This window comes from Triticum dicoccoides, chromosome 2B (genome assembly GCF_002162155.2).
Source record: "Triticum dicoccoides isolate Atlit2015 ecotype Zavitan chromosome 2B, WEW_v2.0, whole genome shotgun sequence".
Classification (NCBI taxonomy): domain Eukaryota; kingdom Viridiplantae; phylum Streptophyta; class Magnoliopsida; order Poales; family Poaceae; genus Triticum; species Triticum dicoccoides.
The window spans coordinates 663,001,814-663,009,642 of NC_041383.1; positions in this window are offsets into that span (position 1 = coordinate 663,001,814).

Genomic DNA, 7,829 nt, shown 5'->3' on the forward strand with positions numbered 1-7,829 from the left:
TTCTTCATCCATAACATAACCCTCAGGAACAACAGGCAGTTCATATTTAGGGGGAGAACCTTCATCATCACTTTCATCAATATTATCAGTTTCAATAATTTCATTCTCTCTAGCCTAGCAAGTTGTTCATCAAGAAATTCACCTAATGGCACAGTAGTATCGAGCATAGAAGTAGTTTCATCATAAGAATCATGCATAGCAGAAGTGGCATCATCAATAACATGCGGCATATCATAATTAATAGCAGAAGCGGGTTTAGGTGTCGCAAGTTTACTCATAACAGAAGGAGAATCACATGCAGAGCTAGATGGCAGTTCCTTACCTCCCCTCGTAGTTGAGGGATAAATCTTAGTTCTTTCATCTTTCAAGTTCTTCATAGTGATCAGCAGATATAAATCCCAAGTGACTCAAAGAATAGAGCTATGCTCCCCGGCAACGGCGCCAGAAAATAGTCTTCATAACCCACAAGTATAGGGATCGCAACAGTTTTCGAGGGTAGAGTATTCAACCCAAATTTATTGATTTGACACAAGGGGAGCCAAAGAATATTCTCAAGTACTAGCAGTTGAGTTGTCAATTCAACCACACCTGGATAACTTAATATCTGCAACAAAGTATTTAGTAGCAAAGTAGTATGGAAGTAACGGTAACAGTGGCAAAAGTAACAATAGCAGTTTTGTAGTAATTGTAACAGTGGCAATGGTAAAGTAACTAAGCAAAGATCAATATGTGAAAAGCTCGTAGGCATTAGATCAGTGATAGATAATTATGCCAGATGTGATTCCTCATGTAATAGTTATAACATAGGGTGACACAGCACTAGCTCCAGTTCATCAACGTAATGTAGGCATGTATTTTGAATATAGTCACACGTGCTTATGGAAAAGAACTTGCATGACATCTTTTGTCCTACCCTCCCGTGGCAGTGGGGTCCTATTGGAAACTAAGGGATATTAAGGCCTCCTTTTAATAGAGTACCGGACCAAAGCATTAACACTTAGTGAATACATGAACTCCTCAAACTACGGTCATCACCGGTAAGTATCCCGATTATTGTCACTTCGGGGTTAACAGATCATAACACATAATAGGTGACTATAGACTTGCAAGATAGGATCAAGAACTCACATATATTCATGAAAACATAATAGGTTCAGATCTGAAATCATGGCACTCGGGCCCGAGTGACAAGCATTAAGCATAGCAAAGTCATAGCAATAGCAATCTCCGAACATAGTGGATACTAAGGATCAACCCCTAACAAAACTAACTCGATTACATGGTAAATCTCATCCAACCCATCACCGTCCAGCAAGCCTATGATGGAATTACTCACGCACGGCGATGATCATCATGAAATTGGCGATGGAGGATGGTTGATGATGACGATGGCCATGAATTCCCCTCTCCGGAGCCCCGAACGGACTCCAGATCAGCCCTCCCGAGAGAGTTTAGGGCTTGGCGGCGGCTCCGTATCGTAAAATGCGATGAATCCTTCTCTCTAATTTTTTTCTCCCCGAACGTGAATATATGGAGTTGGAGTTGAGGTCAGTGGAGCACCAGGGGGCCCACGAGGTAGGGGGCGTGCCCTAGGGGGGCGCCCCCCACACCCTCGTGGACAGGGTGTGGCCCCCTAGCCTTGATTCTTTCGCCAGTATTTTTTATTAATTCCAAAAATTACTTCCGTGGAGTTTCAGGTCATTCCGAGAACTTTTTTTTCTGCACAAAAATAACACCATGGCAGTTCTGCTGAAAACAACGCCAGTTCGGGTTAGTTCCATTCAAATCATGCAAGTTAGAGTCCAAAACAAGGGCAAAAGTGTTTGGAAAAGTAGATACGACGGAGACGTATGATAGTGCAACACCGGACACCTTTAGAGATTCGGCAAAAACATTTTCGGATATTGCTATATATGCATCGGTTTCAAATTGTGTCTTCGGTCAATAGTTGGGTTGCGCAACTCCTGTGCTTGCCTCCTATGTTCCGCTTTGTTCGGCTATGTGTGCAAAGGGAGAACCACTGTGATTGTGCTTCCAGATCGCATGGTTAAGCACCTCAGTGGAGAAAGCCGAAAACTGACTGTCACAATAAGCTTAAACTTGTCAGCGATCCGATGACTATGTTAAATGACGGGCCATTCATAACATTGGCCGAAGTGTTTACGGCTTGACCTCGACTGTCGCTGAACACTAACCGGGGGCTCGTAGCTAGCTTCCCCAGTTTAAAGCTCCTATGACTAAGTGAAAGTTATAAAGACCGCATATCTAATTGCCTCGTTTCCGCTAACACAACTACCTACGGGTACCGAGATGTCGGCTAAAGGTTGTCTTGTTATTGCGGAAACACCATGTGTAGTATCTACAAAGGGGTAGAAGCCGATGATGGGCCACTTTCAACTAATAAACGGTCGCAACAGACTCAAAATAAACATATTATCGACATTTGTATTTAGTATACAAGGGCCGCCTTCCGTAATCATTGTTATAAAGCCATAAATATGCATCAATTTGACTTAAGATTTTTTCCAAGCTGGGTTGCCTAGCTCCTGTGCTTACCCCTATGTTCCCGATTGTTCGGCTAGGCGATAAAGGGAGCACCTCTGTGATTGTTACTACCGGGTCATCCGAGTTAGTATCTCAGACTGGGTGAAGCCGAAAGCTAGGAATCTTAAAGGAACACATTGGTCGGCAATGACGGAAGTGAAAATTTTGGTTCATTAATACCATGGAGTTCGGGAACTTTCCCCGAACTAAATCCTCAATATTTTCCTCCCACATTGATCGAATGTGAGGTTTCATGATCATGATAAGCACGACGACCCAAAGAAAGGAACCAATAGCGAGACTATTTTCCTTGGAAGATGTTTCTTACATTAAGTAATATAACATATTTCTCCGTGTACCTTTCTTTATAAAACCGTATGATCGGATTGCCTTGTTTGTCGTAAATCTTTGCTCTCATGAAGGCTTTATAAAGAAGGACAAACACTCCCTGACTGCTGGCCGAGGAGGTGGAAGCCGATGGTCGGTCAACAAAGTTTTGTACAATGCGGATCCGAGCATTAAATACTTGGATACATAGGATCATAAATTGCGAGTAAAGTCGATTATTGCAGCTCATCTTTTAAAGACCAAGTGAGCAACTTACATAAAGCTCTCCTAAATCCCAAGTGGCATCGATTTCCTATCTATTAAGCCCTTGGGGCCAACCTTGGCGAACCCAGCTTTCGCTGGCTCTCGCTCCTTTAAGAGATCTTTATTATCTTTTTGAACAGTTTGTGTTAAACACAACAAAAAAAAAATTTACACGGATATCGATCCTTAATTCGGCCACCCGTGCCCACATTAAGGCTTGGGGGCTACTGGGCTTCACGCTCATTATTTATAAATATTAAAGGGGCACATCGATCCCCTGATTTGGTGCTGCCACCTGACCAGTGTCTCGGGGGCTACTGTGTTGCTTGTTCGATGCAGAAAAATCAAACTGCTTAGCGTTCGGCTTGACCGAACTATGGGCAAACACGTCTTTGGACAACAATAGATACCATTTGGACCTATATGGCGTCAAGCTAATATATTGCCGCAACTTCTCAAGACCCTCTCTCAAGGGCTCGTTCGCCGATCACTATTATCTCTAATATATCACACTGTGTTTCTATTCCTACGTATGCTGCCGAGCTAGGAGTTGATCCTCAGGACGATTTTCAAATTGACCTAAGTCTCAGCGGCTGCCAGGATCAGTAGTTTTATGTTTTCCTTCAAGTGCACCTCGGGTTTAGACCGACACACACCTTGAGGGCTACTGGATATACATATACTGGCTATATATGTCGGCAGAGAGTAAATTGCACCAATCAAAAATATTCACAAAAATCAGCCCGCGGGCGGGGTGGTGCACCACCTCGGAAGCAGTCTGGCATAAAGCTCGGGCGCTAGTGGCTGGATCCATAGAGGGCATTTCCAGCATTAAGCTCGGCTGAATTCGTTCAATCTTTTAAAAGACCAAGGTAGTTTACGACACCTCGGACGCTGACCATCGTTGGAGCTCGGAAGTGGTCCAGCATAAAGCCCGGATTCGAATGGCTCGTTCCATAGGGAACTTTTCAGCGTTAAACTCGGATAACCTCCTTCTAACTTTTTCAATCCAAGGTGATCTATGACACCTTGGATATAGTCCAGCGTTGGTGCTCGGCTGCAAAAGATATCTTGAATGAAGTTCGGCATTGGAGCTCGGATGCAAGAGGACACCGCCGCACGGGAACAACTTCAAACCCAAGGTGTGGCATAAAAAATAATCCTAAGGCATTGAAAAAGGCCGAGAACTTAAAGGGGCTCCTCGGATACCCGATGTGTAAACCCTTCGGATTCATTTCGGTGATCCTCAAGATCGAAGACAAGAAGATTTGTTGAACCAGTTTTCAAGACCGAGGACCGAAGATGAAGAACAGTTCGGAAGGATCGAGGAGCTTCCCCAACTTGAAGACCGGTTCAAGGGGCTACTGACGGTGTCCTAGACTAGGGGGTACTCACCACATCGCCTCCCGATCAGGTGGATCGGGCCGAGGACCCCATGGCGGTTCACTCATGGGCCACTTCGGGCAGCCCATGCCGTATACAAGGAGTATTCCACAGGACTTGGTGATCAAGACAAGGACTCCTCTCCACCAACGTATTCAGCTAGGACTCTTGTTATCCTAGGCCTTTGGTGCATTATATAAGCCAAGGCCAGGCTAGTCGATAGATCATTATCATAATCATACAGGCTAGACTCCTAGGGTTTTAGCCATTACAATCGCGTGGTAGATCAACTCTTGTAATACTCATATTCATCAAGATCAATCAAGTAGGAAGTAGGGTATTACCTCCATAGAGAGGGCCCGAACCTGGGTAAACATCGTGTCCCCCGCCTCCTATTACCATCAACCTTAGATGCACAGTTCGGGACCCCCTACCCAAGATACACCAGTTTTGACACTGACAATACTCAAAAGAGACGATTGGGTATACCTTCTATCTCAGATCCGAGGGCAAAGTGTTTGTCGCTAAGAACATGTCCTTTCTCGAGAAAGAGTTTCTCTCGAAAGAATGGAGTGGGAGGAAGATAGAACTTGATGAGGTTGTTAAACCTTTACTTCAACCAGAGAGTAGCGCAGCACAGAAAGATGTTTCTGTGGCACCTACGTCAGTTGAAGAGGAAAGCTAATGATGATGATCATGAAGCTTCAGATCAAGTTACTGTTGAACCTCGTAGGTCGGCAAGGGTATGTACATCTTCTGAGTCGTATGGTAACCCTGTCTTAGAGGTCATGTTGTTGGACAACGGTGAACCTACGAGCTATATATGGAGAAGCGATGGTGGGCCAGGATTCCAACAAATGGCTAGGAGCCATGAAATCCGAGATAGAATATATGTATGAGAACAAAGTATGGACTTTGGTGGACTTGCCCTATGATCGACAAGCCATTGAGAATAAATGGATCTTTAAGAAGAAGATAGACGTTGATGGTAATGTCACCATTTTTGAAGCTCGACTTGTCGCAAAGAAGTTTCCGACAAGTTGAAGGAGTTGACTATGATGAGACTTTCTCACTCATAGCGATGCTAAAGACTATTGGAATTATGTTAGCAGTTGCTGCATTTTCATTTATGAAATCTGGCAGATGGATGTCAAAACAAAGTTTCCTTGACGGTTTCCGTGAGTAAAGGTTGTATGTGAAAGAACCAGAAGGTTTGGTCGATCCTAAGAATGGTAGAAGGTATGCAAGCTCCAGCGATCCTTCTATGGACTGGAGAAAGCATCTCAGAGCTAGAACATACACTTTGATGAGGTGGTCAAAGCTTTTGGGTTTATACAAAGTTTGCAAGGAACTTGTATTTACAAGAAAGTGAGTGGAAGCACTACAACATTTCTGATAAGTATATGTGAATGACATATTATTGATCAGAAATGATGTAGAATTTCTGGAAAGCATAAAGGGTTGTTTTAAAGGAGTTTTTCAAAGGAAGACCTGGGTAAAGCTGCTTACATATTGGGCAACAAGATCTATAGAGATAGATCAAGACGCCTGATAAGACTTTCACAGAGCACATACCTCGACATGATTTTGAAGGAGTTCAAAATGGATCAGTGAAAGAAGGAGTCATTGCCTGAGTTGTAAGGTGTGAAGTTGAGTAAGACTCAAAGCTCGACCACGGTAGAAGAAAGAGAAAGGACGAAGGCAGTCCCCTATGCCTTAGTCATGGGCTCTATACGATATGCCATGCTGTGTACCACACCTGATGTGTGCCTTGCCATGTGTCTGGCAAGGGGGTACAAGAGTGATCCAGGAGTGGATCACTGGACAGTGGTCAAATCATCCTTAGAGGAATAAGAAAATGTTTCTCGGTTATGGAGGTGATAAAGAGTTCGGCATAAAGGGTTACGTCGATGCAAGCTTTAACACCAATCCGAATGACTCTGGTAGCAAACTGAATAGGTATAATGGAGCGGCCATTTGGAATAGCTCCAAGTGGAGCGTGGAAGCAGCATCTACAATATGACATAGAGATTTGTGAAGTACACACGGATCTGAATGTTGCAGACTCATTGACTAAAGCCTCTCTCATGAGCATAACATGATCAAACCCTAGAAATCATTGAGTGTTAATCACATGGTGATGTGAACTAGATTATTGACTAGTAAACTCTTTGGGTGTTAGTCACATGGCGATGTGAACTATGAGTGTTAATCACATGGCTATGTGAACTATATTATTGACTCTAGTGCAAGTGGGAGACTATTGGAAATATGCCCTAGAGGCAATAATAAATTGGTTATTATCATATTTCCTTGTTCATGATAATCGTTTATTATCCATGCTAGAATTGTATTGATCGGAAACTCAGATACATGTGTGGATACATAGACAACAACGCGTCCCTAGTAAGCCTCTACCGGACTAGCTTGTTGATCAAAGATGGCTATGGTTTCCTAGCCATGGACGTGAGTTGTCATTTGATAATGGGATCACATCATTAGAAATATGGTGTGATGGACAAGACCCAAACTATAAACATAGCATATGATCGTATCAAGTTTATTGCTATCGTTTTCTGCCTGTCAAGTATATATGTTCCTATGACCATAAGATCATGCAACTCACTGACACCGGAGGAATACCTTGTGCGTACCAAACGTCAAAACGTAACTGGGTGACTATAAATGTGCTCTACAGGTATCTCCGAGGGTGTCTGTTGAGTTGGCATGGATCAAGATTGTGATTTGTCAATCCGTATGACGGAGAGGTATCTCTAGGCCCTCTCAGTAATACAACTTCACAAGAAGCTTGCAAGCAATGTGACTAATGAGTTAGCCACGGGATCTTGTATTATGGAAAGAGTAAAGAGACTTGCCGATAATGAGATTGAACTAGGTACGGAAATACCAACGATCGAATCTCGGGCAAGTCACATACCGATAGACAAAGGGAACTGCATACGGGATTAGCTAAATCCTTGACATCGAGATTCGATCGATAAGATCTTCGTATAATATGTGGGAACCAATATGGGCATCCAGGTCCCACTATTGGTTATTGACCATAGAGGTTTCTTGGTCATGTTTGCATAGTTCTGGAACCCGCAGGGTATACACACTTAACGTTCGGTGATGATATAAGTATAGTTGAGTCATTATGGTGGTTACCAAAGGTTGTTCGGCGTCCCGGATGAGATCCCAAACATGACGAGGAACTCGAGAAGGGTACGGAGGTGAAGATATATATATTGGACGAATGGTATTAGAGTCCGAAAGTGTTCCGGGGGTACCGGGTGATGACCAGCATGACC